General features: G+C 39.7%; 1 pseudogene; it reads right to left on the minus strand.

The window, feature by feature from the left end:
- Nucleotides 1-19,254: 19,254 nt before the first annotated feature.
- Nucleotides 19,255-26,691, minus strand: LOC101615890 (annotated as a pseudogene).
- Nucleotides 26,692-27,070: the final 379 nt, after the last annotated feature.

Raw genomic sequence — 27,070 nt, forward strand, 5'->3', positions numbered from 1 at the left:
AAGTGATGTCATGGAAAGAGATTGAATAAAGGAAAGGTGGGGGGAGGGTTAATAAAAATCTAAGAGGATATAAATTAATCATACAGAAACCTACTCTTTTGGCAATGGAACACTCAGAAGCTGTAGAATGTTACTAGAAAATTTTCAGTGCCAGGGATGGGACACCTTCCAGTGAGTTGTTGGCCAGGGAGGTCCCTGATGCCCCCAAAACATTACAGGCCATTGCCAAGGCCCTTGGTTTCCCACCAGGAATAGATGGTAAGACTCTATTCCTGAAGACTCCACACATTTGGGCTGCAAGGCCACTGGAAAATCCTGCTGGAACTGAGATGATAACCTCCTCCATGTAGACCAGTTGACAGAAAGCTGGAAAAAGCCATTGTGCATACAGTTCAATGGGAGAGAGAGACATCACAAGTGAAGACACTCAACAGTGGACGCTGCAAGCCTTAAATTTGGCCAACCAGGACAAATGAGCCTACAGGTGCGATAGACGCATGACTGTTATGGGGAAAACCAACTGCTCTCTAATTTGACTGGAGGTCCACTCCATGGGGGTGGAACACATCCCTGATACTGAAAACCTACAACAGGAGTAATCCTGAGCCCTAGGGGTATAGCGTCTGCTGGTGTCTGGCTAAATGTATATACTATGCTCACCAAACTACCAAGTAAGCACTTCTAATGTTCCTACCCATATATTAATGCTACTCTCACTTTTGATTAGAGATGCTTCTCTTTATAGATGATAGTGACCTTGGGATGACTCCAATGGCACCACTGTGCTGAGAAGACATGACAGAGGAAATATCTCAGCACTGAAATATCTCTATCACACCTTCCAAGGCTTGGGGTCCATTGTGGAAGAGGGGGCAGAAGGAATGTACGAGCCAAAGGAAGGGTAGGACTCCTTACAACGTACTCCTCCAGACACCAAATGGCATGGATATCCATGACCTCACAGTTCCTGACACTACCTACACAAGACCATCATAATAGAAGGAAAATATGATGACATCAAAATAAAAGAGAGACTGATTTAGGGGGGAGAGGATATGATGGAGAGTGAAGTTTCAAAGGGAAAAGTGGGGGGAGGGAATTACTATGAGATACTGTTTACAATTATGGAAGTTCTCAATAGAAATAAATAAAAATATAGCAAAACACAGAAAAGAGAATACATTTTAACTTCTGTAAGTATACATGTGCATACACACACACACACACACACACACACACACACAAAGAAAAAAGTGAAGAATCAAGGCATCACTTTTTGGACTCAGCACAAAATGTTTCCCTGAGATTTTGAGGAATTTGTGCTAAGCGATTATGTAACAGAGATTTCTGAGGTGACCTACATAATACCTTAGCCCAAAAGTTGAGGTAATAAAATAAGCAAAACCATGCAGTAGTTGTATTTAGGTCTATAGTAGTAATTCCTAGAAGGAAGTGGGGGACAGTTGGTAACAATTACCTCCTATCAGCTTCTCTCTTGCTCTTTCTCAGGTGCATGTGGTCTTGGGTGTGCCAGGGCCTGCAGCCACTGCAAATGAACTCCAGATGCATGTGCCACCTTGTGCATCTGGCTAATGTGGGTCCAAGGGAATAGAACCTGGGTCCTTCACTTGTGATTGAAATACGGTGGACTGCTGACTAGAAGTTGTGATTCCATATGCTGGAGTGGGATTTTTTGGTAATGCGGTTGTTTCTGAGTCCTTCATATTCCTGTAAGTTACCACACTTCAAAGCTCCTGTAAGTAACTCCAATAAACTTATTGGTTCACCGAATTGGATAGAAATCTTTCTATGGGGCTGGAGAGATCATTTATCAGTTAAGGTGTTTGTCTGCAAAGCCAAAGGACCCAGGTTCTATTCCCTTGGACCCACATTAGCCAGATGCACAAGGTGGCACATGCATCTGGAGTTCATTTGCAGTGGCTGCAGGCCCTGGCACACCCATTCTCTCTCTATTTCTCTCTGTTAAATAAAAAAAAATTATTTTTTAAAAAAAGAAATCTTGCTTTGATCTTTCTGTGCCCATGTGGAGTGCATAGATCTTTCTTTACATCTTTCAAGGAAAAAAAAAATACAATGTCAAAAACCATTTTTATTTAATGTCTAACATAGAAAGGGGCCTTAAATTGTATATATATTATATGTATGTATGTATGTATGTATTTTTTTTTTTTTTAGGACAGGCTGATCTTATATGCACTGTGTAGCTGGGGGCTGACCTTGAACTTCTGATCCTCCTGCCTCTATCTCCAGAGTGCTTGGATTATAAGCATGTACCACCACACCAGTCTTTATTTGGTACTGAGGGTAGAACCTAGGGCATTCTACCCACTGATCTGAGACCCTTTAAAAACTTCCTGAAGCAGCTAGGGCCCAGAGTCAATCCCTTGAACAGATCACGTTTTGAATCCCTGTTAGTACAGCAGCCACATGAACACTGTCCACCGCACCATGTGCCTTTGCAACCCATGCTGAAGAGTACTCCTCCAGCTGTAATTTCTGCTTTTTTCTCCTAACTAAGCAATTACAACTGACCTCTTGTCTCCTATCCTGTTTCCTAAAAGCCATGTTTCCTTTGGAACTGGTAGATCTTTAAACATTAGAATTGAGGACAATGGGAATAATTAAAAGTCATGACTTCTCATAGACTATTTTTCAAGTTTAATTTAGTTTCCTTTAATTTGTGAAAACTATCATCTTCATGTCTAATAATTTAAAGATTTCTAATTGTCCCTTTTCTTTTATCCTCTTTCCTTAAAAGATGTAACTCTTCCCTGTCCTTGACTGAGCTCCAATTTTCTTTCTCTATTTACCCAGTACAAAAGTGTTTCTTCTTTCCCTACAGAACTCACTTTAATTGTCATTACTGTGGTAGTCTCTTTGATGTCTACAATATGCATTACCTTTGTTTTAGAAACTTTTAGTTTCACTTTATTTATGCAAATCCTGAAATTCAAATCTATCTGGAGATAACAGTATGCAGAAAATTTTCTTCCACGGCAGTTGTAAAATAATGGGAAATTATATCAGCAGGAAAAACATGATAAGTTATTTTTTTATTTCCTGAATTAAGTACAGGATTACTGAACAAACATAAGACATATACTGTGATAAGAAGCCCATGAATCAAAGATATAATTAATGTACTCCAATAAGAAGCTGTTGAAGTATTAGGATTTATCACTAGGAAAACATAGAGGAACTTCCATGATACCCTCTGGGAAAATAAAAATGATAAACAAATACAGAGCCAGAAAGTAACTATGAATGAGAAAGTGCAGCTGTTTAATAAAAATAAAACATACTCTTACAATTGCTATTATTGTATTTAAATATAAGCCTCCAGTGACAGATCATCCCAACGTGCTAATGGAAAGAAAAAAAGCCTATCATTATGATATAGTCCTAACAGTTTGGTTCCACTGCAATATCTAATTGAAATATCAGACATGATTCATGCTCCACGAACAAAATTATTAAAATAATAGTACAATGAGATCTAGCATAAGGAAAAGTATGATGCTACTGGAGGTGAAGACAGTGGTTGTATGGATCAGAAATAGGAAATAAACTAGCTTTCTTAGGCATGAGCAATTAATATTTTTAATTGTTTTATTTCATTAGTCCATGTTGTCTTAACCACTTAAACTTTCTTGGGTATGTGTCAAGTGTTCATGCAAGTATGTCTGTAAGTGTGTGGTTGCTTGTGTGATGAGATGCACACAAATGTACATATATGTGGAGGGCAGAGGTTGACGGCGGGGGGGGGGTGGTCACTGAACATGGAGCTCACCAATTTGTCTGGACCAGCTAGCCAGACCAGCCCAAGGATCTGTCTCACCAGGACTGAGATTGGATGCATGCATTTCTGTGCCTGGCTTTATGTGGGTGCTGGGGATCCAAACTCAAGTCCTTATGCTAATGCAGCAAGTATTTTGACAAGTGTCATACAAATTAGATTCTGAAGTTATAAATAGATACTATAGATCACGATGATGGCCTCATACTGTGCACTATTCTTCTAAATAGTTAATGGGGCTGATTACCAAATGCCAGGTAGCACTACCATGGCATTGTATAAGAATGGTATTGAACAAATATGACTCACTCTTCATGTGAAGTTTTAAACCATCTTTCTGCCCATTGTCAATTTTGTTTGGTGGGTGTATTAACTTTCTGATTAGTCTGACAGAATGTCAGAAATGAACAACTTGAAAGGACAAAAGATGTGCTTGGTTATTTCAGCACTTTTGGTCCATCATGGATAGGAGGGCATGGTGGAGAAGCTCACATCACCAAGCTCATAGGAAGAAGAGAGAAAAAAATAAAAGGGAACTTGAGAGCAGGTATAAATCTCAAAGGAATGATCCCAGTACCCTGTTTTCCTTCAACCAGTCCCTGTGCCCCAAGATTCTTCCACTTCCCAAAATTTACTATCAGCTAAAGTCCAAGCATTCATTCAACACATGGGGCTGTGAGTGACATCTCACATTCAAACTGTGATGGTGGGGCTGAATTTGCACTGCCATTCAAAGTGAGGTTCTTAATATAGACCATAAGATCTCCAAAACCATGTGATTGATACAATTAGTCATCATCAGCCCCACAGCACAACTTGTGTGCTTCTTCCTCAGCTCGCAGAGGTCTGATGTCATGGCTTCCCTCCCTTTCATGCCTCTGTCAAGGCTGCCCGCTCACACGGGGCCTTCCCCATGTCGATGCTCGTCTCCTCACTCGACGCTCAGATAAAACATTGATATGTGCCTTTAATGCCAATAAAACCTGAGCTCTTGATAATTGCCAACATGTAACTTCCCATCTCCCACCCTAGAGAGTTTGCATGTATCAATAAGAACCCATTTTTTTAAATTTTAGATTAAATGGTCTCATTTACAAATTTCATTTCTACATAATAGTATAGGTAATTCCAGCCAGTCTCTACAACTTGGAAGTGGATATAGCTGTTCACAGCACCCTGTACTTTCATATTCTTGAGTTCTCTCTCTCACGGTAAGGGGCTGTGTTCCCAGTTTAGTATTAGGAAATAACATCTTTTGTTTCCCCAACACAAGCCTCCAAAGAAATTTTCTACAGTTCCTCTCCAAACACTACATGTACTGAACTCTTTGTTCTGCAAAGTTATATAGCAAGTCTAAGAGTATTTTATCTAGTTTAATGCTCTTCTTTTTGACTTTTACATTGTGCTACACTTCCCTTTGGAATGTCATATTAGTTCTCAGTGTCTCCATTTAAACTACCAGCTCATTTGTTAGTAGTAAGTGTCATCTACCAAAATTTCATTCACCAAGATAGTCAAGAAAAGGTAATGATAGCATAAATCATTCAAAAAGCAGATATGGAGCCAGGTCTGGTAGCACATGCCTTTAATGTTAGCGCTCAGGAGGAAGGTAGAAGGATCACTGTGAGTTTGAGGCCACCCTGAGACCATAGAGTGAGTTCCAAGTCAGCCTTACCTCAAAAAACAAAAACAAAAACAAAAACAAAAACAAAATAAAAGAAGGATATGTGATTTTTTAAAGTAGGCTTCACTGTCACCTGTGTCATTTAATATTCCTGAACTAAGTGGAATGGCTTTCATGGGGTTGCTAGATGATATCCATTCTGACATCAAAACTAGATCCAGGATCCAGGTGTGGTGGCTTATGTCTTTAATCCCAGCACTCGGGAGGCAGAGGTAGGAGGATCACCATGTGTTCAAGACCACCCTGAGACTACATAGTGAATTCCAGGTCAGCCTGGGCTAGAGCAAGACCCTACCACAAGACAAAACAAACAACAAAAAAAATTAGATCCAAATATGTACTCCATCAAATTAGAAAATTTAAGAAAAATGGATAAATTTCTAGATATATATGATTTACCAAAATTAAAGCAAAAGAAGATAAACCATTTAAACAGACCTACAACAAACAATAAGGTCAAAACAGTTATTTAATAAAAAAATCTTCCAATTAAAAAAAGTCCAGGCCCAGGTAGATTCAGTAGTGAATTATATCAGACCTTCATAGAACAAATGACCCCAATGCTTCTTAAACTATTCCATGAAATAGAAAAGGAAGGAATAATACAAAACTTTTTTTTATGAAGCCAGTTTTACCTCTCAAGCCCCTATATTGAAATTTGATATGAAGTACTCATTTCTATTATTTAATAATAATAATAGGAATAAGCTTTTATGTCAGAACCAGGAGCAAGTCTTTCCCAATACTTGTTAAGTAAATGACTTCTTAACACTTTTAAGGTAAAGGGGAATAAGGATAAAAGGGAGGTTACTTCCTTTCTGTGTGGGCCTCCAAGGATTATATCAGAGAAATTAGGCCTTAGTCCTAGCTCTGCTACTGGCTATATGCACAAATAAATGTAATAAATGTAGACCTCAAATTTTCTTAGTGAAGATGTTTATAGTTATATGTTTTGGACTACAAAGAGAGAAGGCCTGTCTCAATTGCCTTAAACAATAATAATGAGATACAATAGCTCAAGATGATGCTGTAAGCTGTGAGAAGCAGTAACTTTTCTGTAAGCAGCCCATTATAACAGCGTAAGTGGAATCCCAGAGATTTAATCATGGGTCTTAGATGCCAAATATGGAAGTGCAAGATGTTGTATTTGCCATGCTTGATTTATATCTTGCCTTGGTTCAATCTTTCTCTGCCATGTTCATTGCCATTTTTTGGAATACAGTTTATTCTGTGCTTTTATGTGTATTCAACTTGTGTTTTAATTTTCCAGGCTTGCAGTTAAAAGACTTTCTTGAGTCTCGGATGAGACCTTAGACATTAGGTTTTTGAAGAATAACTATAACAAAACATTGGGTACTTTTAAAGTTACATTGAATGTATTTTTAACATCTTGAGATGGTTGTGAGTATATGAGAACCACCAAGAGCAGAATGTGGTAGTTTGAGTCTGATGTCCCCCACTCTTGAGTTCTGAATAGTTATCCCCAGCTGATGGCCACTTATGAGGTGGAGATTTTCTGGAGGAGGTGTGTGGCTGAGGGTGGATTTGGGGTATGATAGCCTATGTGCCCCCTTGCTAGAGTCCAGTCCACTCTCTTGCTGCTTCTTTCCAGCGCTGTGGCAAAGAGAAACACCCAACCTTTACTTTATCATCTTTCCCCTGCCATCACCAAGCTTCATCTAAAACCGTAAGCCAAAATAAACTCTTTCCCCCCAGCTGTTTTGTTCCAGCAACATGATGGTAACTGCAACAGTTCAAATGGACGATGTTTGTCCTTGCCCATTGCTATTGTCCTGCTTAACATAAATAACCAAGAACTAAGTTGAATTCTTTCCTGTGTGAGCTTAATCTATTTTGAATTGTTGCTATCAATGAAACATTACTTTGTTACAATATTCATTCTAAATGTTCTTAATTAATGGCATATGACACTCTATAATAGCAAAAATTGACCCTCAGAAAGTACAATTTTTAGAGAATTAAAAAGTAACATCAGGGCTGGAGAGATGGCTTAGCGGTTAAGCGCTTGCCTGTGAAGCCTAAGGACCCTGGTTCGAGGCTCGGTTCCCCAGGTCCCACGTTAGCCAGATGCACAAGGGGGCGCACGCGTCTGGAGTTCGTTTGCAGAGGCTGGAAGCCCTGGCGCGCCCATTCTCTCTCTCTCTCCCTCTATCTGTCTTTCTCTCTGTGTCTGTCGCTCTCAAACAAATAAATAAATAAATAAAATTTAAAAAAAAAAAAAGTAACATCAGCTGGGTGTGGTGGTGCGTGCCTTTAATCCCAGCACTTGGGAGGCAGAGGTAAAAGGATTAGTTTGAGACCATCCTGAGATTACATAGTTAATTCCAGGTCAGCCTGGATCAGAGTGACGCCCTACCTCGAAAAACCAAAAGAAAAGTAACATCAGCCAGGCACACATGGGAGATTGAATTAGGAGGATCTCTGTGAAGCCAGCCTGGGCTACAGACTGAGTTCCAGGTCAGAATAGGCTAGAGGGAAACCCTGCCTAAAAAAAAAAAAAAGTGAAATCTTGAAAGTCAATTTTATTATCACTGAAAGTTCAATTGAAGTTGATGAGTTATTTGGTTTTTTAAAAAAACTAATGTTATAAACAATGTTTTAATAATGCAGAGAAAGCCACAGATTACATACATGTGATTTGTGTCCACTTTATACTACAGGATGCTACATGAAAGTCATAGTTGTGATATGAAAATACTAGAATAATAAAAATCTCAACAGCATATGTCATGGAAGTTTATTTTAAGGAAAACCAAACCAGAATTATATGAATTATAGCTTTAAAAACATTCTTCTTAATTTACAGTATTAAATAACCTAACCTAATTTATAGGAAAATATTGAAATATTCAAAAGAATTAATTTAAGATGTTTAACAAAGAAAGTCTTTAGTTTTTCCAAGAGAACATAGAGTTCTTAAACTTGAACCTAGAAAACCTTAAACTATGATAGAAAATATCTCAGTTGTATATTTCTACTATTTTAAATTTAATATACAGAATTAAGAGATTATATGTCATAGCTTTAATGGGCTCTCTTTACGAAACATTCATTCTGTGGTCACTGTAAGAGAAAGATAATCTGCTTATCTTCCTGCTTTCTTTGAATAACCTAAATGGAAAGAAGGAAAATGATGCCTTCACAGCCATATTTTAAAAAAATTAGTTTTCCAGCCTTCGGTTCCTAATTCTTCTTGTCTATTTATTCATCTGAGCATGAGCCAAGAATATGCTGGCATACTTTAGAGCTGAAAGATTCAGTGGGTGTTGTCTGATAGTTAGTCCTTTGGTAGAATAATGATTGATTTGACCAGAGTGTCTGAGGAATAATTTTGAGAGGCCTGGGAAGCAGAGCTGAGAGCAAGTAAAGCAGTACTTGCAGTGGGTGATGTTTGTGTTCCACACTTCCATTTCATTCATTTTCCTGTTCCAGTTCTTCATTTAAGGCTTGACTTGGATGTAATCCTTAATGCCCTACACACTGGGCCTCTCCTTCACTTCATTTTTTTATCTTGGATTTCATTTCCTGTAGCACTCTTTCACCCTAGATGACATGCATTGATATAGCTAGTGAATCTTCAATAATATGTAATGCATACTGGTGTCTTGATGTGTTACTCATCCTACATACTCCTGGTACTTTAATGCCTGTGAGGTATGAAGGGCTTTGTCTTCACTCTTGGCAGCAAAGAGAATTATTGTGGCACAGAGATCAAGAGACTCATTCCATGCTTTCCAATAGGAACTATATCTATATGTGATCTATAGGACTCAATAATGGGCTATTATTTTTTTATTTCCTCCCTTATGTTTAATAGAACAATTCATATAAATACAACAATCTCTTATTAGATATTTGTACAATTGATGTTATGAGAATATTTGAATTATCATATTATCTTAGGCTACTGTTTTAAACTTCCTGCTAGACAAATTAAATGTGCTTGCATTTTCTGCCTTATGCATAGCAAGTTACATCTCTGTGATGAGAAACTTAACAAGAGTCAAAAAAAAAAAAAATGATGCCTTGAGGTCTTCACTTTAGAATGTAAAAATTAAGATCCCAGGAAGGGATCTTCTCAGATCTTGATGAGGAAAAATGGTCAAGCTATCTAATCTATAATTAAGAAAACAAAGATTATCACTAAACAGCAATATGCCATATTTAAGAGATATGCATTTTCATGTTGTGATGATTAGTCTTGTCAACTTGAAGAAATTTAGAATTACAATGAAAACAAACTTATGCAAATATGTGAGGAGGTTTTCAGATTAAGTAAATTGATGTAGGAAGACACATGCTAAATGTGGGAAGAAACATTCTGTGGGTTGGGAGTCCTAGAATGTACAAAAATGAGGATGTTAATGAGCATGACTATCCATCTCTCTACTTTCTGACCACAGATGCAGTGACTAGCTGCCTTAACTGCTACCACCAGGCCCTCCCCACCATGATGGATGTGATTCAAAATAATCTTTCTTTCTTAAGTGGCTTTTGTAAGGTAGTTTGGCATAGCAATGAGAAAAGTAACTAAAATACATGTGTAACCATCATGAAATAATAGAACTTTAACTGTATTCCTTATAGTTTTGTTATTTAAAGTGTTTCATGTTTAAAAAAAAACTGTCCTTATGATTAGAAAACATTGAGGTTTTTTTTTCATACATAGTAATATATTGATAGTAACATATATTTAATATATAATATGCTAAAAACATATATGTACAGTAAGCCATTTATAAGACCATGTCCACATAAAAAGTACTGATAGTGTCAACAAGTAGAAGCTGAGATGGGGTGTAAGACAATGTCCTGAAAACTGTGGGGATACAAAGTAGAACCCTGTACAGCAAGACACAGACTGTGTACTGTGCACTTTAAATTCCCTATGCAGGTAATAGCCTCTATGTGTTTTTCATTTCATTCACCTGTTTGAAGCTCCAACTTGCTGAAATTGTGCCAATGAAAAGAATATCAAAAGCTTTTAGCGTATTTGAGCAGACTGGGAGAGAAGAATAAATGCCTGAAAAATCTAACTTGATAGTCAGAGTTACAACCAAAGACTGGGCTGGAGAAATGCATTGAAGGTGTTTGCAAAGCCATAAGACCCAGATTCAGTTCCCCAGGACCCACATAAGCCAGAAGCACCAAGGGTCGCATACATCTGCAGTTCATTTTCAGTAGCTGGAGGCCCTGACATGACCATTCTCTTCCCCTCTCTTTCTCACTCTTTCTCTCTCTCAAATATATATATACAGATATATGGCAATGACCACTGGAAGGTTATAAACATAATCAGCAAGTTAGCTGGGTCAAACAGTTTAGGATTTATATTTTTTTGGCGAGGGGAAGATTTTCTAAAACCCAGCATAAAATGAATCAAACACTACCTTTAGAGTCTCAATGTTTGACAGTCTTTCATTGCTTTTAGGTGTTCTTTCACAAGAGAAATGTAAGGCTCAGGCTTATATTCAGGTCTTCACACAGATCTTCAGAGGTAATGCAAGTGCATCTCAAAGAGAGAAAAATAACAGCCTGCAGAGTTATAATATAGGGCAGCTAAGGAGATCCTTTCTCTGTCCATGATCATAAGCATTAGAAGAGTGGAAGGAAACATCCTGCTTGAATACAACCACATGGGTAAATGTTTGTCCAAGGTCAAGGTCAGCCTGGGAAGCATACAGAGACCTCAAAAGCTGTGGTCAAAGGGAGGCAGCCTTCATCCCAAACTGACAGCAAATTGGACAGTGTCATCCACACGGTAATGATTTTGAAAGTAGGAAAAGTGCAAGATTTGAGGGAGTCATGGAATCTTTTGCCTTGGTTGCAAATAGTTGCTGAAATCGAGCAATGGGTGGCAGGCTAGGAGTTCTTGCAAGGAAGCACTGAGAAGCCATAGCATGAACCTATGAAGCAAAGTTGTAATGGAGAGCTCAGGCTGTAAGAGACTCCAGAACCACAGGACATGTGTTGAGGAAAGCTGCCAGTTAAGAGTGGAGCTACTCCAAGACGGAGGCAGAGAGTGTCATAGGCAGCTGAGCTGGAGGAATGGGTCTACAGAAGCTCTTTGGAATACAGATGATGGCATCATAAATCCAAGATACCAGAGTTTTAAGATTGGGTGTTTTTAGTGCTGGGTTTCAGGCTTGCTTGTCCTGCTCCTTCCTTTATATGCCCCCATTCTTTCCCTTGGATTGGGAATGTGTACCCTGCCAATGCATGCTGGAAACATATAACTTTTGTGATGTTATAGGAGAAAAGAGTTTGCTTGAGTCTCTGAAGAGATTCTGCATTGCCCTGTTCAAAAGAATTGAAACTGCTAAAGGCTATGGGGATATTTGAAGTTGCACTGAATACATTTTACATCATGAAATTTCTATTGAGTCTGGGGGTCAGGGGCTAATATTGTGGCTTGAGTGTGGAATGTCTCTCATACGGTCATGTATTTGAGCACTTGGTCCCCAACTAGTGACAATCTTTGGGAAGGTTGTAAAATGAGGAAGCAATTGGAGCTTTTCTGGAAGAAATGTGTCACTGAGAGCAGGCCTTGGAGTTTTATAGGCTGGCTCCTATTCACTCTGCTTCCTGCCTCTGGCTTCAGTGGACTCTGCCTTCCCTGATATGATTGAATGTATCTCCTTGAAACTGTACATTTCTGGCCAGTGTGTGGTCACAGCAATGAGAAAGTAACTAATACACATGGTATCTCATCACAGTCACAGGTTCCTAGAAATAGGGAGTGGAATATTGTGAGGAAGGTAGAAGAACACCCCATCCACTAAAGACCACACCTAACACTCGCATCTAAATCAAAGAAAATAATTATCAAAGTGTTTTCTCTTTATTTTCTCTCTCTCTCTCTCTCTCTCTCTCTCTCTCTCTCTCTCTCTCTCTCTCTCTCTCTCTCTGTCTCTGTCTCTCTCTCTCTCTCTCTCTCTCTCTCTCTCTTTTGGTCTAGTATGTACTTTTATCTTCTTTATACTCCATGGCCCAATAGCACTTACCTAAGTTTCCATTGATACCTCAAAGTTAGTAGAAGTGCTCATCCATTATGAATTACTTCCAGTGAGATCTGATCTTTCTTTATTAAACTAATGAAGCTTAATACCCAGTAATCTGTTATTTTTGACCAACAAAGCTAGAGGCGGGACATGGCCAGGCACCGCCCATACAGAGTTCTTCTGTGTCCATTCTGTCCCTGCACTGGGGGTTCCATAACAGGACCATCTCCTGTGGCCTTCCGGTTACCTCTGCATGCCTGAGAACTCCAGGCTTCCTCGCAGGGGGTGACCACTGACTGGAGCACCTTTGACCCCACCTGGTGTGATTCCTGCCAAGACAGTCGGGGGTGTGGGGAGATATTGGCCCAGCGATGGCCAGAAGTGGTGATGTCAGCAAGGGGAGAGAAGAGAGGATGTTGCAGACTGTTGGTGCACCCAGGGACCCATTTATACTCCTCCTGGAGAGCGAGAGCAACAGCGACAGCTCCCTGGGCTGCTGCCCTGTCTCTGTCTCGGGGAGGGAAGGCCAGAGCCTGCCAAAGAGCCAGGTGAAGATGGGCTATGTTGGGTGGTCTCGCAGACTGGTAGTGTTGAGGTAGCGGCAAAAGCTGCCCAAGAGTATTAGCTGATGGATAGCTAAGGGATGGAGGGGGAGGAAGGGGGTGAAAGGAGTACGAGGAGGAGGAGCAGCAGACAGGGGAGGATATAGAGAAGGAGAAGAAGGAAGGAAGACCTGGAAGAGGAAGGCAGGAGGGTTCCGAAGAGGAAAATTTCAGGTGGCATTCTAAGGACGAAAGGACACTTTGGTGCTAAGGAGACAAACGGGATGACAGGCACAAGAGAAGAGGACAAACTCCTAGGACCTAGGCAGGATGTGGGGTGGAGGATGTTTGCAGAGCCCCTCTGTCTTGGGCTGGATGTCTCCTTGGAGCCTCCCAGCGCTCACACAGCTCGAGTGCACGTGCAGGTCAAAGAACAGCAAAAAGGGGAGGACGAGGACCATGCGGTGCACACACATGGCGAGCGGAGCTCCTAGTGTGTTGTTGGGGCAGCAAAGACTTGGCCCTGAGCACGCTCCAACAGTCAGGATGAGCAGACATCAAAGAACAGACCAGTGATCCCGAAGGCTGTCCCCCACCAAAGGCCTGGCAGTGTAACAGTGTAACGGGACATCTCTGCCCCTCCAGCTAGCGCCAGCGAGCATGCCCATGCAAAGTGGGTAGCGCTGAGCTGCGTAGCTAATGGTGGCTTCCCTCATCCTCCTTGTTCTAAGGGAACCCAAGCCTTGCAGCTAGCATCAGCACCAGCACCAGAAAGAACTCCCTTGGAACACTGAAAGCCCAAAGCCCTGCTGCTAAGGATACAGGCCGAACCTCCTCATCCTGCTTCTTGCCTCCTGGTTCTAGTCTCCCCACCCCAACAGTTCTGAGGAGCTCAGTATCTCAAGCTACCACAGTGGGATCCTTCAGTAGGGAAGACTTCTGCATTCATTCAGCCTACAATTAATCTTACCTTGGGGATAGGGAAAGCCAGTCTGAGAAACGATGGATACAAAAATGGTTTGTTTATTTATTTATTTTTTATTTCTCTCTTTTCCACTTCTCTGAATCCCAGGCCCATCTTGAGCTCAATAGGTACTCCCTACCCCAGTCTCCAAAGTACTGGGGTAGTGGGTTTGTGCCACCACACCTATCTGACTTACCAAAGAACTGGTCCTTTCCTGAAAAATATACACTCAGAATCAAACTGGCTGACTTAGGGCGCCACTATTAAAAATTCTAACCCAAGAGAAGCATGAAGAGACATTCTTATGTATCTACGTATGTACGTGTGTGTGCACGTGTCTAATCCTTTAGCATGATTTTTTTCCTTTTTTTAAAAAAAATATTTCATGTATAATATAACAAGTTGTACTCTTTTATCCCCTCACCCTGGCTCCCATTGCCCTGGGAGCCTAGCTCAGTGGTGTATGGTTTACTGTGGGGCAGGAAGGCGTCAGTCAGTCACCGTGGAGTAGTAGAGGTATCATGCCTCAGGGTACTCCGACCAACTCTGTGGCTCTTACACTCTTTTTGTTCCCCCTTCTGCAATGTTCCCAGAGCCATCACGGCAGCCTATTGGCACTCTGATTTAGTGTCAGGTTTTCTGTAGCCTCTGGATTTCTGCTTTGATAGATTTTGATGCTTATTTGTCTTTATTTATTTATATATTTTTCTTTTCTTTAATTTGCTTTTAATCTCATTTTATTCATGGTGATAGTTTGCTTAGTTTGGTTGTATTGAATTCTGTTTTTCTTTCTCTTTGTCCCTCGTAAAGTATTTATTTATTTGAGAGAGAGAGAAGGAGAGAAACAGAGAGATAACAAGCACTCCAAGGCTTCTTGCCACTGCAAATGAACTCCAGACACATGTACCATTTTGTGCATCTGGCTTTATGTGGGTGCTGGGAAATCAAACCCAGGCTGTCAGGCTTTGGAAGCAAGAGCCTTTAATCACTAAACCATTTCTCCAGTCCCATTTGTCCTTTTTAATATGTATTTATGTGATTTATGATTTTTTCTTTTACTTTATTTTTTCATTGTGTTTATTGCTCTTCTTTTCTCTTTTAAAAAATTACATATTTAATTAAGAGGAGAGGGGAAAATAGAGAGAGATAGAGAATAGTTGTGCCAGGGCCTCTAGCCACGGCAAATGAATTCCAGACATATGTACCCACTGGTGTATCTGGTTTTACATTGGTAATGGGGAGTTTAATATGAGTCCTTTGGCCTTGCAGTCAAGTCCCTTAACCACTAAGGCATCTGTCCAGCCCTCTCTCTTTTTCATTTCTCTTCTCACTCTCTCTTATTCTTTTTAGGCCTACTGATTTGGCTTTTGCGACTCTCTTACCTTATATTAATATTAATGCTATTGTTTTTAAACAAGGATACCAAGGCACTAGTAACCAAGCCACTCTCCCAGTATATGGTATTAAGCTGGACTATTATATACCAATGTTAAGTTATTCAAAAGACACACAGAAGGGTAACACAAAAGGTTACCAGCTGAGTAACATCAAACCTACCAGCAAATCTGAGACTCAACACCAATCCTACACTATAAAAACCTCACCAAAACATACTTCAGAGTGAAACAAAAAGAACCTACACACGAGGAAAAGAAGCAACCTGTTGCAGTCAGGTTCACATTTCTGCCAGAAAATACCCAACTAAGAGCAGCTTGTGGGGAAGAAAAAAGGGGGTTTATTTTAGCTTACAAACTCGAGTGGAAGCTCCATGCTGGCAGGGGGAAATGATGGCACGAGCAGAGGGTGGACATCACCTCCTTGCCAACATTGGGTGACAACAGAAAAGGAGAGTGTGACAAATACTGGCAAGGGGAAACTGACTATAACACCCATAAGTTCACCCTCAATAGCACCCTGCCGCCAAGAGGTTTTAATTCCCAAATCTCCATCAGCTGGGAAACTAGCTTTCAGAACACCTAAGTGTATGGGAAACACATGAATCAAACCACCACAATCTACCACAGCCCCCATAATCTGTTAGCCACCCATGATGTAAAATGCAATGCAGTCAGTCCAACTTCAAAAGTCTCCACAGTTTTTATCAATCCCAAATGATGTTCAAACATTCCCATAGTCCAAGGTCTTTTAACTGAGCCATAATACCAAAAAAAAAAAAAAAAAAAATCCCCCCAAAACCCATAATGGCACAGAATAAATATTTGCACTGAAAAATATGGCATTGGGCATAGCAAAGAAATATTCAACCAATACAAGGTTTAAAACAACCAGGGCAAACATTAAACTCTGTACCTGCAAGGCCAAAAATTCTAGTCAGTGACAAATCTCCAAGTCCAATAATTCTAACCAGCAACAACTCTCTGAAGTTCCAATTCAGTCCCTCCAGCTAGGCTACTCACAGTCCTGGAAAATCTCATCCAGGGCTAGCAACTCTCCTTAATAGCCACCTCATGGTCCTGGCATCTCCACTGCAACCCACGGTCCATCCTTATGGCCCCATCAGGTTTCTATGCAGGTATCCAGCAAACATGCTTCACATTGCTCTTGGCCATTTCCAAAATGCAAAACCGTGTTGCAAATCCAATGACCTCTTTTTCCTGCATTTCTTATTCTCCACAGTACCGGGTAGGCTGCCAATTTGTTAATCCAGGAGGGGGTGATAAAGTAGATTTTGAAGAACAGGACACTCCTTTAGCATTTAGGGCCCTCAATTCTAAAGAATCTACATTCCTTCTGTTGCCCCACAATACAGGTCAGCTGACCCAATCTCAATGGTTACAATCTCTCATACAATTACAGTTAAATAGGCAGCAGTTTTGCTCAAAAATTTCATTTTTTTTCTGTGCCACATCCCTTTGCTCATACCAGTCCATTTCTATGCAAAGCAACCCTGCACAGGTTCTCATGACATAGGCATAACAGCAAACCTCTCACACAAACTGCTTCTAGCCCAGTCCAGGCAAAGCTCTTTCTCACCCTCATAAGCCAAACCTCACAGTCCATAGTTCTTATTGCATTCAGGTCTTTCAACTCTGACCAGAATAGTCCATCAAGCTGTACTTACTGCAAGGCATGTCTTAAGCCAAGGCTTAAAATCCTTTCACATTCCTCTTTAAAATCAGCTCCAAAAGGCCAAAGCCACATAGTCAGGTGTCTAGCAGCAAATGACAGCATCCCTCAGTACCAACTTTACTGTTTCAGTCAAGTTCATATTACTGGCAGAAAATACCTGACAAAGAGAAGCTGGTGGGAAAAGCAGGCTTATTTTGGTTTACAGACTTAAGGGGAAGCTCCATGATGGCAGGGGAAATGATAGCATGAGCAGACGGTGGACATTGCCTCCTTACCAACATTATATGAACAACAGCAACAAGAAAGTGTGCCAAACACTGCTAAGGGGACACTGGCTATAATACCCATGAGCTTGCCCCCAATAATACCCTACTTCCAGGAGGTGTTAATTCCCAAATCTCCACCATCTGGGAACCTAGCGTTCAGAACACCTAAGTTTACAGGAGACACCTGAATCCAACTACCACACAACCATAGAGTGGAGGGGGAAAGGGAAACAAATAAAAGAGGGAGAAATATACATCCATCTCCATAAATGCCCAAGTCACAACAAAGAAACTCAAAGACTAACAGGCAACAAGCCACCACAACACACACAAACTCTGAACACCCCTACCATGAATAGCTTAAGTGTCAGAGAAAAAATTTAAAGGTCTATTTTAAAACCTAATTAACAACCATGTGGACTTCAAATAGGCAGATGAAAGATCTAAAATGATCTCTTCAAGACAATATTCAAAGTGAATGAAGCACTTATAAAACTGGAATAAAGTCTCATAAACATGGAGGGAAAAATTAGCAAGGAAGTTGAAATGCTTTAAAAAAAAATCAGAGAAATCATGAAAATAAAAGCCAGGAGCAATCACATAAAAACTACATCAGAGTGGCGTGCTAACATAATTATGCAGAAGAAAGAATCTCATGGATGGAAGACAAGGACAGGACAATAATATACACAGACTCATATAAAGAAAAAAATTGAAGAACATGAGAATATTTCATAAATTCAAGAAACCAACTTCAGAATACATGGGATAGAAGAGAGCTGAGATAAGTTGAAAGGAATTTAATGGCGGTTGAATAAATTTATGAGAGAAAATCACCCAAATCTAGAGAAAACAGTTGACATCCAAACACAAGAGGCTTGAACTCTAGAGAAAATTAACCAGAGAGGGACTTCTTCACGGAATATCACAAAAGCAATGCCAAAAATCCAAAACAAATAATCAATAACACAAACAATAAGGTAGCAATATGACATAAACAACTCATACCCAAAGGCAGCAATATTTGTTTGTGCTTAAAATTGTTTATTAGCACAGTAACAAACACAGACATAAGAAGTCTACAACATAGAACCAATCCAATGAGTGACTCCTACTCCACACCTTACAGTCAACAGCTTAAGGTATTTCACCACAAGTTTTCAAAAGTCCTCATTCAAACCTTTAAAGTACATTTTAATTTTTATTTTTATTTTTGCAGGGCATGGTAGCACATGCCTTTAATCCTAGCATTCGAAAGACAGAGGTAGGAGGATTGCCATGAGTTTGAAGCCACCCTGAGATTACATAGTAAATTTCAGGTCAGCCTGGACTAGAGTGAGACTCTACCTCAAAAAGAAACCCTAAAAATAAAATAAAATAAAACACATTAACTATCTATTTCCTACATGGTGTTTCCTAGTCATGTATCCATTTTATATATATGAGATGACAATCTCCAAAAACTGTTAAATATATTGTTCCCCAAGAAGGGAAAACAAATTCCACTTTAAGAAAAAAAAAAAACAACAAAGTTTATAGTCTTAGGACTTTACATAAATGGCCATTTGTATAATCTCTACAAAATGAAGCTCTTTTAAAATTACAGACTAAAAGCAATTGAACCCAAATGCACATCCTTGTCTGCACTACATATCAGCTAATATTGCCGAACCGACAGTTTTAAGAGTTGCTATTACCAGTTTTATCTACTGTAGCAAGATACCTCAAGTTACAACAAAATCTTGGGAAATAAGACTGAGTAATGTATTTTATAGAAATACCTACTTTTTACCAACTCCCACCCGCCTCCAAAACCATGAGCAGCTCTTCTGTGACAGCCAAGTAACACGAGAATTGCGAGGACTCAGTCTACACAGCATATCTCTTGGTCCACTGCAGAGCCGTCCTGTCATGCTGTGCTGTTTTCATATATTGAGTGGCAGCACTTCTCACCAAAGGGTTAGCAGGTTGTTTGGTCTGTTAGCAGTGAGCAGGTAGAGAGGACTTTAGAAATGATCAGAGCTGGACTCCGGTTGTCTTTCAGTATGTCGAAGCAAATAATACCTTGGCTGTTAATATTAGAGTGATAAATTATTGTCTGAAATGTAACCTTTGGAGGCTAGAAGGGATATTCTGGTGTGAAAGTGTTATGAAGGGAGAACATGCCACCTTCATACACAGATCCTGGAGGACCCAGGGTGTTGGAACTCCATTCATAAATGTTATCGCCTTTGGGACCAGCACTGCAATTTGGTGGAGGGTCTAAGGTATTGTCTGCCAGCTCCTTCTGGATCCTCTTGAGGCTGGTGGAAAGGAGTTTTGAGTGTGTGCACAGGTTGAATTTAGTCTCCTTCTTGGTGGTCTGGCTTCATTGTTGGTTGGCTGATTTCAAGAGGAGGAGGAGGACAACAGTGATGACCTGGTGCTGCCCCTGGAATTGTTATCCTACGTAGCAAACACCCCAACCCACCCCAGATGGCCCACTCTCTTTGAGTGTGTCCACACTGCACTGCCAAGGCTGCAGCTGGGCCTGGCCACTGGGGTCCCTCTATCCCGCAGGCAGAGAAGCAGAAGTACAGCAACTGTTAAACAGGCAATCAAAGGTAACATAAGGTAAAATAACATGAGGTAAAATAACCTCAACCCTTTCATTAACAGCCCTAAAAAATATTGTAACAATATATTCCAAGGTCTGGAGGTAAATAACTTCCAATCAACAATTCCATACCAAGCAAAATTTTCTTTCATAATTGATGAAGAAATAAGGATATTTCTAGTCAACCATACGAAAACCAGTCAAGACCTACAGAAAATTCTAAAGGGAACATCTCATTCCATAGAAAGAAGAAAGACATTCTCATCCTCAAGAACACAGATAGGAAACACCTCATGTAGGAAACAGATGAACAAAGAAGAAATAGGAAAGATTCAACTACAGCCAACACAAGAAATGAGCAGCATCTCAGAGGAAAAGGAAACGGAAAGTCAGTAACCCAGTCAACCAGAACATCACCCAACAAAGTACTAGGGAACAGCAACCATCTCTCTGCAATAACACTAAGTATAAATGGCCTTAGCTCTCCAATAAAAAGACTCAAACTGAGCAGGATATGGTGGTTCATGCCTTTAATCCCAGCACTCGGGAGGCAGAGATAGGAGAATTGCCATGAGTTCGAGGCAACACTGAGACTCCACAGTGAATTCTAGGTCAGACTGGGCTAGAATGAGACTCTACCTCAAAAAACAAAACAAATAAACAACAACAACAACAACAAAGGCTCAAACTGAATGGCTAGATTGAAAAGCAAAACCCAACTATTTCCTCTCTCCACAAAACCCATTTATCCAGCAGATATGTTCATGAACTGAATATCAAAGACTGGAAATGGAACTACCAGGAACATGGAAGCTGGAAAGCAGGAGTGGGCATTGTTACATCAAAACAGACTTCAAACCAAACTAATTAGAAAAGACAAAATGGAACATTTCTTCTTGATCACAGTGGAATAAACTTTAAGATTGTTCCAAAGTCCCAACTCTCCTCTGAGATTAAGACTGTATTTTAGCTGTGAGTCCTGTAAAATCAAACACATGACATACATGGCACAGAATAAACATTTCCAGTGTTTAAAGGTATAGCAAGGAGACACTGAACTAATGCAAAAATCAATAACCATCAGGTAAACATAAAATATTTTCAGTTCGAGTCCAACATTTAGAACCAATGATGACAGTCTCTGGATTTTTCCTGCTTCCATTCCCTTCATTCTGAGCCAGTGGTGTCCCATTATAGCCCTGGTATAGTCTTGGCATATCTAAAACATCTTCAGATCCATGCAAACCATGGTCCATCTTCAGGTCCATACGCTGACTTTTCTAGCCTTCAAAACATGAATATTAACCCGCTTCCCATGCCATAGCTTCTGGAATTTGCATTTTTCATGCTTTCAAAACCAATATCAGGTATGGATCCATGGAGGAAATAAATCATGACCTTGAAGAGTCCTTCCTTTCAAGTTATCTCTTTTCAAAAAAGTTTAAATTTCTATTCATTCAATATCTCCTGTATGAAATCATCTCAGGGATCCTTTTCATTGTTGCAATGTAAGTAGCTGGCCATCCTTAACAATAGCAGTTTCAGGACCCTAAAAACTGCCTTTTTGCCTATAATTATAACTTCTTTGAATTTTTCCTATTTTAAATTGTCCATGCCTTTCAGAATTAACCTTGATAAAATTGTTAGGGCTTGTGCAGAAAGATGCAGGCAGCCTTTATGTCAGCAGCCTAGTTCCAGGAAGGTTCTCTGCTGTATTTTTTGCCCTTTGAAAGTTCATAAGCAAACTTTCCAAGTACAATTTTCTCTTCATTGAGCATTTTCAAACTCTCACCAAAATAGCCCATAAACTTAGCTTACCACTCTAAAAGGAATCTTCAGCCCTGAGTACCAATTCCATACATACTCCTCCAGTACACAAGTTCAAAAAGACAAAATTCCACATGGTCAGATTCATCTCAACAACAACCCCCAAGCCTTCTGGTACCAAATTTCAATTGTACAGAGCATCACATTGCTAGGATAGACATACAAATCAGGCACAGTTTATTGAAGAAAGGGATTTATTTCAAGCTTGCAGATATAGGTGAAGCTCCATAGTGGCAGAAGAAGCTGACCCATACATCCAACCACAGAGAAGCAACTAAATTGCCGGAAACCAAAAGTCAAAAGCCAAAATCAGCAAACAAGCAGCACAACCCCCGCGAGAGCTCAGACTGCCCTGCATACCTTTTAGGTGGAAATCAGATCCACCCCCCAACATACCTTAGGCTTGTACCCCAGGATCCACCCCCCAGTGACACCTCCTCTAGCCAGGCTGCTGAAGACAAGCTTGAATAAGACGCCTAAGTCTATGGGGGACACACATTCAGACTATACCACAGAGGCAGAATATGGGGGACAGGAATCAGCAAAGACAAATTGTGCTTGAAAATGCCAAGTGTGCTAACAAATCAACAAGAGAAAGAGAAAGGTGTTAACTTCTACACGTAAGGAATGCGAAAGTGCCCATAAAATAGCAAAATAGGATTTGGAGGAAAGAAGGCTGAGGTTCTATGTTATTAAATTGACAACTCTAAACTAACTATTTGTCCCAAGGCTAGGTGGAATCTTGACTGTGCACTTAATGATCAATTGCCCCAACCTACTTTTCCATCGTTATTTCCTCAGTTTGATGATTAATAATGTCAAAAGTTAACAGAAAGAGTATTATTAATTAATCTAATATTCCAAGCCTTATAATACACTTCGAAATAAAATTTCAATATTCATCTCGTAGACAAGATTTCATATAAGTGAAAGCTTAGTTGGGTAGGAAAGCCATGGAGAAGCCATACTATGGGATATGTTGGAAGAGCAAAGCTGTCTTCCAACAGAGGACAGGAACAACACATATTCCTTTATTCTCAGGTAAGGAATGGCCCAGACAGAATTTCACTTTGGTCAGCCCCAAATAACACCTTCCCAGATGCGAAATTATTGAAAACTATTCTTTGTGGAACATGTGACTTGGCTGTGAATATGAAGTATCTCATTAGTTTCTAAATAATGATTTTAAATTCACTGTAGCTCTATTAATGGACCTTTATGGTCTATAATTAAAGGGGCTTTTTTTTTTTTCATTATTAAGGTCTTAATTAAGAAATGCTTCCCTGGATTGAAGTACCTATATAAAATGAAGACATCAGCTCATTTATTTGCTGATTTTTCACAGGCTGTTTATAACTGAGCTTTTCAGAATTTTTTTGTCTTGTGTAAATATTCATTAAGCATATGTATTCCATCTGGAATTCGGCATGACAAAGATTTTTTAACAGTTTCCACAGCAATGATTAAACCACAGCTTCTAAGAACACAGAGAGTATCAGGTCCCAGTTAAACATAAAATAATGAGAGTAGTTCATTTATATACAAGGCCCTCTCCCCTGCCCACACACACGGTATCACAGAAGAATGACAGAGACAGACAGAAAGATTAAAGAGATACAGAGAGAACATGAACTCTAATGTGAGGCAGGAAGAATTTTCTCCAAAGCTTCAAGTTTCCATCGTGGTTATTTACATATACACTTCATATGCTGTCCTTAAATCTCATGTAGGTTTAGTAGTAACAGGACATGAAGAAATAATTTAAGTCAATCTTTCTTGTTGTGTGAATGCCTCTAAAAGCAGTTGACTTACTCAAAGTCATATGGCTTCTCAGCCTTAGAGAATGGGCTTCAATTCTCGGCTCCTATGGCTTCCTCCTTTAACTACACACTGAATTCTCCAATAATTGCTTAGAGTTGTTCATTACTTCATTGAATTAATTGTATTAATTGGACTCGCAATGTTGTACTCAGTTAAAAGAAAGGCATAACTCTTTTCTCCAAGGCACAAGTGGTATGAACCTACATGTAGGTGCCTCCTGAGTTATTTTTTGATTACTTCTGTATTTTACATTCTCAATGCTTATACATTGTAGCAATGTTATCTCCAATCCAAGTACTAACCAGGCCTGACCCTGCTTAGCTTCTGAGGTCAGATGAGATTGGGTGCATTCAGGGTGTTATGGCTGTAGATTGCAGTGTTGTTATCTGTACACTGCTACCTTTAGTAGCATCTGGAAGATAAGGGCTGTGATTTAGTTATTCATGCATGCATTTCCTCCAAGTCTTAGTCTAAACATTCTATAAGCTGTGTGGCTTATAAAAAGCAGAAACCTATTGCTCACAGTTTTGGAGGCTAAAAGTCCAAGACCAAGGCCTTGACAGGACCTGTGTGTGACAATATCTTGCTTCCTAATTCATAGAAGATGCCTTCTCACTGGGTCTTCAAATGGTGGAAAGAGCAAGCAAGGGGTTGGGTTTTAGCTCAGTTGTATGCCATTTGCCTAGAAGGTACAAGGCACCATGTTCAATCCCCATCACAAAGACAAAAATAAAGACAAAGTAAAAAGGAGGCCTAGGCAAGAATACCATGCCCTCTGGAATCTCTTCTATAAGTATACTCACCCCACTCACAAAGGCACTGCCCTTGTGATGTAATCACTTCCAAATAACCTGCACATAGTTGTAGGCTTCAACAAAGAATTTGGTTCTGGGGAGTGTGGCTACAAATCTTTAGATCGTTACACACTTAGTGTCCTTTTGCCACATGGCATGAGATATAATACTAGAAAGAAACATATTCTGCAGTGGTGCAGGCACTGGTGGGATTCACGTGCTCTAGTGAATGATGCTCCATCAGTGCTCTTGCAGGCATCCCTACTTAAGCTCAACACAGCATGCCCACCCAAAGAAGAAAGAGACATCAAAGTAGAAAAGGGACTCATTGAGAAGAAGAGGGTCATGGAAGGTAGAAGGAGAAAAGGGGCCAAGAGAAGGTAATGGGAGGGGATGGTGATCAGTATACATTATATATTGTCAATAAATGTGTGATAAAGATAGCAAATTAAAAGAAAACATAAACATGAGATAAAACAGACTCCACAGATGGTACAGTCTGATGATCTAGTAGACATTAGAATAAACAATCACAGGAAGGTGTCATTAGAAAGTATAGTGAAAACTGAGAGGGAAAGGAAGGCATACTGTAAGAGAATATCAGGGAGCCTCAAAGAGGGAGAAGGACAAGTGCTTGAAGAAGCAAATCTAACTTGAAAATTAAAAAAAGGACAGAAGCTTTTCAGGAGTAAACACAGGCAAGAAGGATCCAGGCAGAGATAGATAAGTGAGGTGTTAATAGGAACTGAATTTGGAGAAATAAAAGAGGTCAGATCACTCCACTCTCTGGAGGCATGTCAGGGTGCTGAATTTCTACTAACTGGATCACTTACTAGTAATGAAGGTTTACAGTAAAGACACAGTGTGACTAGAATAATGTTTTATAAAGAATACTGGACTTTGTGTCTACCACTTAATAGAAATACTCCTATGTCAAATATTTATTTTACTCTGGTTATAAATACTTTGCAATAGTATCAAATTATACTTTTCTAAAAGATTAAAATACATATTTAGGGGCTAGAGAGCTGGCTTAGCGGTTAAAGTGCTTGTCTGCAAAGCCAAAGGATCTCAGTTCGATTCCTCAGGATCCACATAAGCCAGATGCACAAGGTGGTGTATGCATCTGGAGTTCATTTGCAATAGCTGGAAGCCCTGATGTGCCCATTCTCTCTCTCTCTCTCTCTCTCTTTCTTTCTTTCTCTCTCTCTCTCTCTCTTTCTTCTCACTCTCTCTCTTCCTCTTTCCCTCTCTCAAATAAATAAATTAAATTAAATATAAAAAAGATAAAATTAAAAATAACATTCATACACTGTCCATTAGATGATTAATGTTTATATGACTCAATTAAGTAACATGTCTCAAATATATACCTGGGTCATGGTTAACCAAATATATGATTCTCTGTGCCAACTTTTTATGTGATTCTTTTCAAAACAACACCATATGAATATGACTCTTCTTAAATTGCTTTATACTTTCTTTAAATATACCACATCCAATATTTAAATATTCTAAGTTTTTATAATTACCTTACCAAATTAATTTTGCAAAGAAAACCAGGGTAATCTATTATTTATTAATACAGATAAATATGCTAGTCTCATCAAAGAAAGTCACCAGAAACCATTACCCACATGATTCTTGAAAACAAAGAGGTCCAGGTGAATATTTTTCTGAATTGGCCACACACTCCACTGAAAACAACTCAGTAGCAGTCAGAGACAGTGAAAAATGAATCAGTATGACCCAATATCAATACTCTGTCCATATCGGTTTTACCCAGATTTCCAAATTTCTGAGGAAAAGAAAAAACAGATAAATGGCAAAGATCCTAGAAAAGTAGAATATTTTGGAAAAAAATATTTTGAAGACCTATAATCAAAATGACATCTAGAAAATAATAAAGTAGTGGAATTGGAGAGAATGGGTGATAAAGAGTGAAGAAAGCCAGTTTGACTGGCAGACCGAATAGATCCTTGTTAAAATAAGGGGTGTAGAAATTCTCCTGAGGATTCCACATATGAAGGATTAGAGACTTCATTTGAGTTACAAACTGGTGTGGTTGTTAGTAACCAGTCCCTTGCTCACTATGTACAAATGCTGACTTGTACATCAGTGGGCTTCATGGGCTGGGTTTAGCAGCAAGAAGGGAGCAGACAGAAACTTGAGCATCCTGCATTCCCGAATAGCCGGGCACTCTTTTATATCTACAGGGCTGCTTTCTGAGACCTTCTTTCCTTCTAGCTCTGAAGTCGTCTTCTTCATCGTCCACTCAGCTTGAGGATTATTTGTCACTCGAGTTCTCTGAACTGTCTCTTGCCTTTCACCAATAAACCCCCACCACACTGCTCACTTTTGTAATGAGTCCCTTTCACAAATAAACTTAAGATATTCTGAGGGTGACTGTGGTGGTTTGAATAGAATAGATGGCCCCCAATATATTCAGTTGTTTGTTTGTAGTTTGCATCTGCAGACACCTGGCTGGAGGCAGTATCTCTGGGTGGATCTTAAGGTGTGGTGCTGGGTCTGAGATTCAATCTTAAGATATGCAAAGTGTGCCTAACTGGAGTTCCTGAAGTGTGCTGTGGCTTTTGACCTTCTGGCTTGTGCTTCTCTCCTTTGTTTGGGCCTGTGAAAGCAGGCC

Source organism: Jaculus jaculus, chromosome 14 (assembly GCF_020740685.1).
Source record: "Jaculus jaculus isolate mJacJac1 chromosome 14, mJacJac1.mat.Y.cur, whole genome shotgun sequence".
Taxonomy (NCBI): Eukaryota; Metazoa; Chordata; class Mammalia; order Rodentia; family Dipodidae; genus Jaculus; species Jaculus jaculus.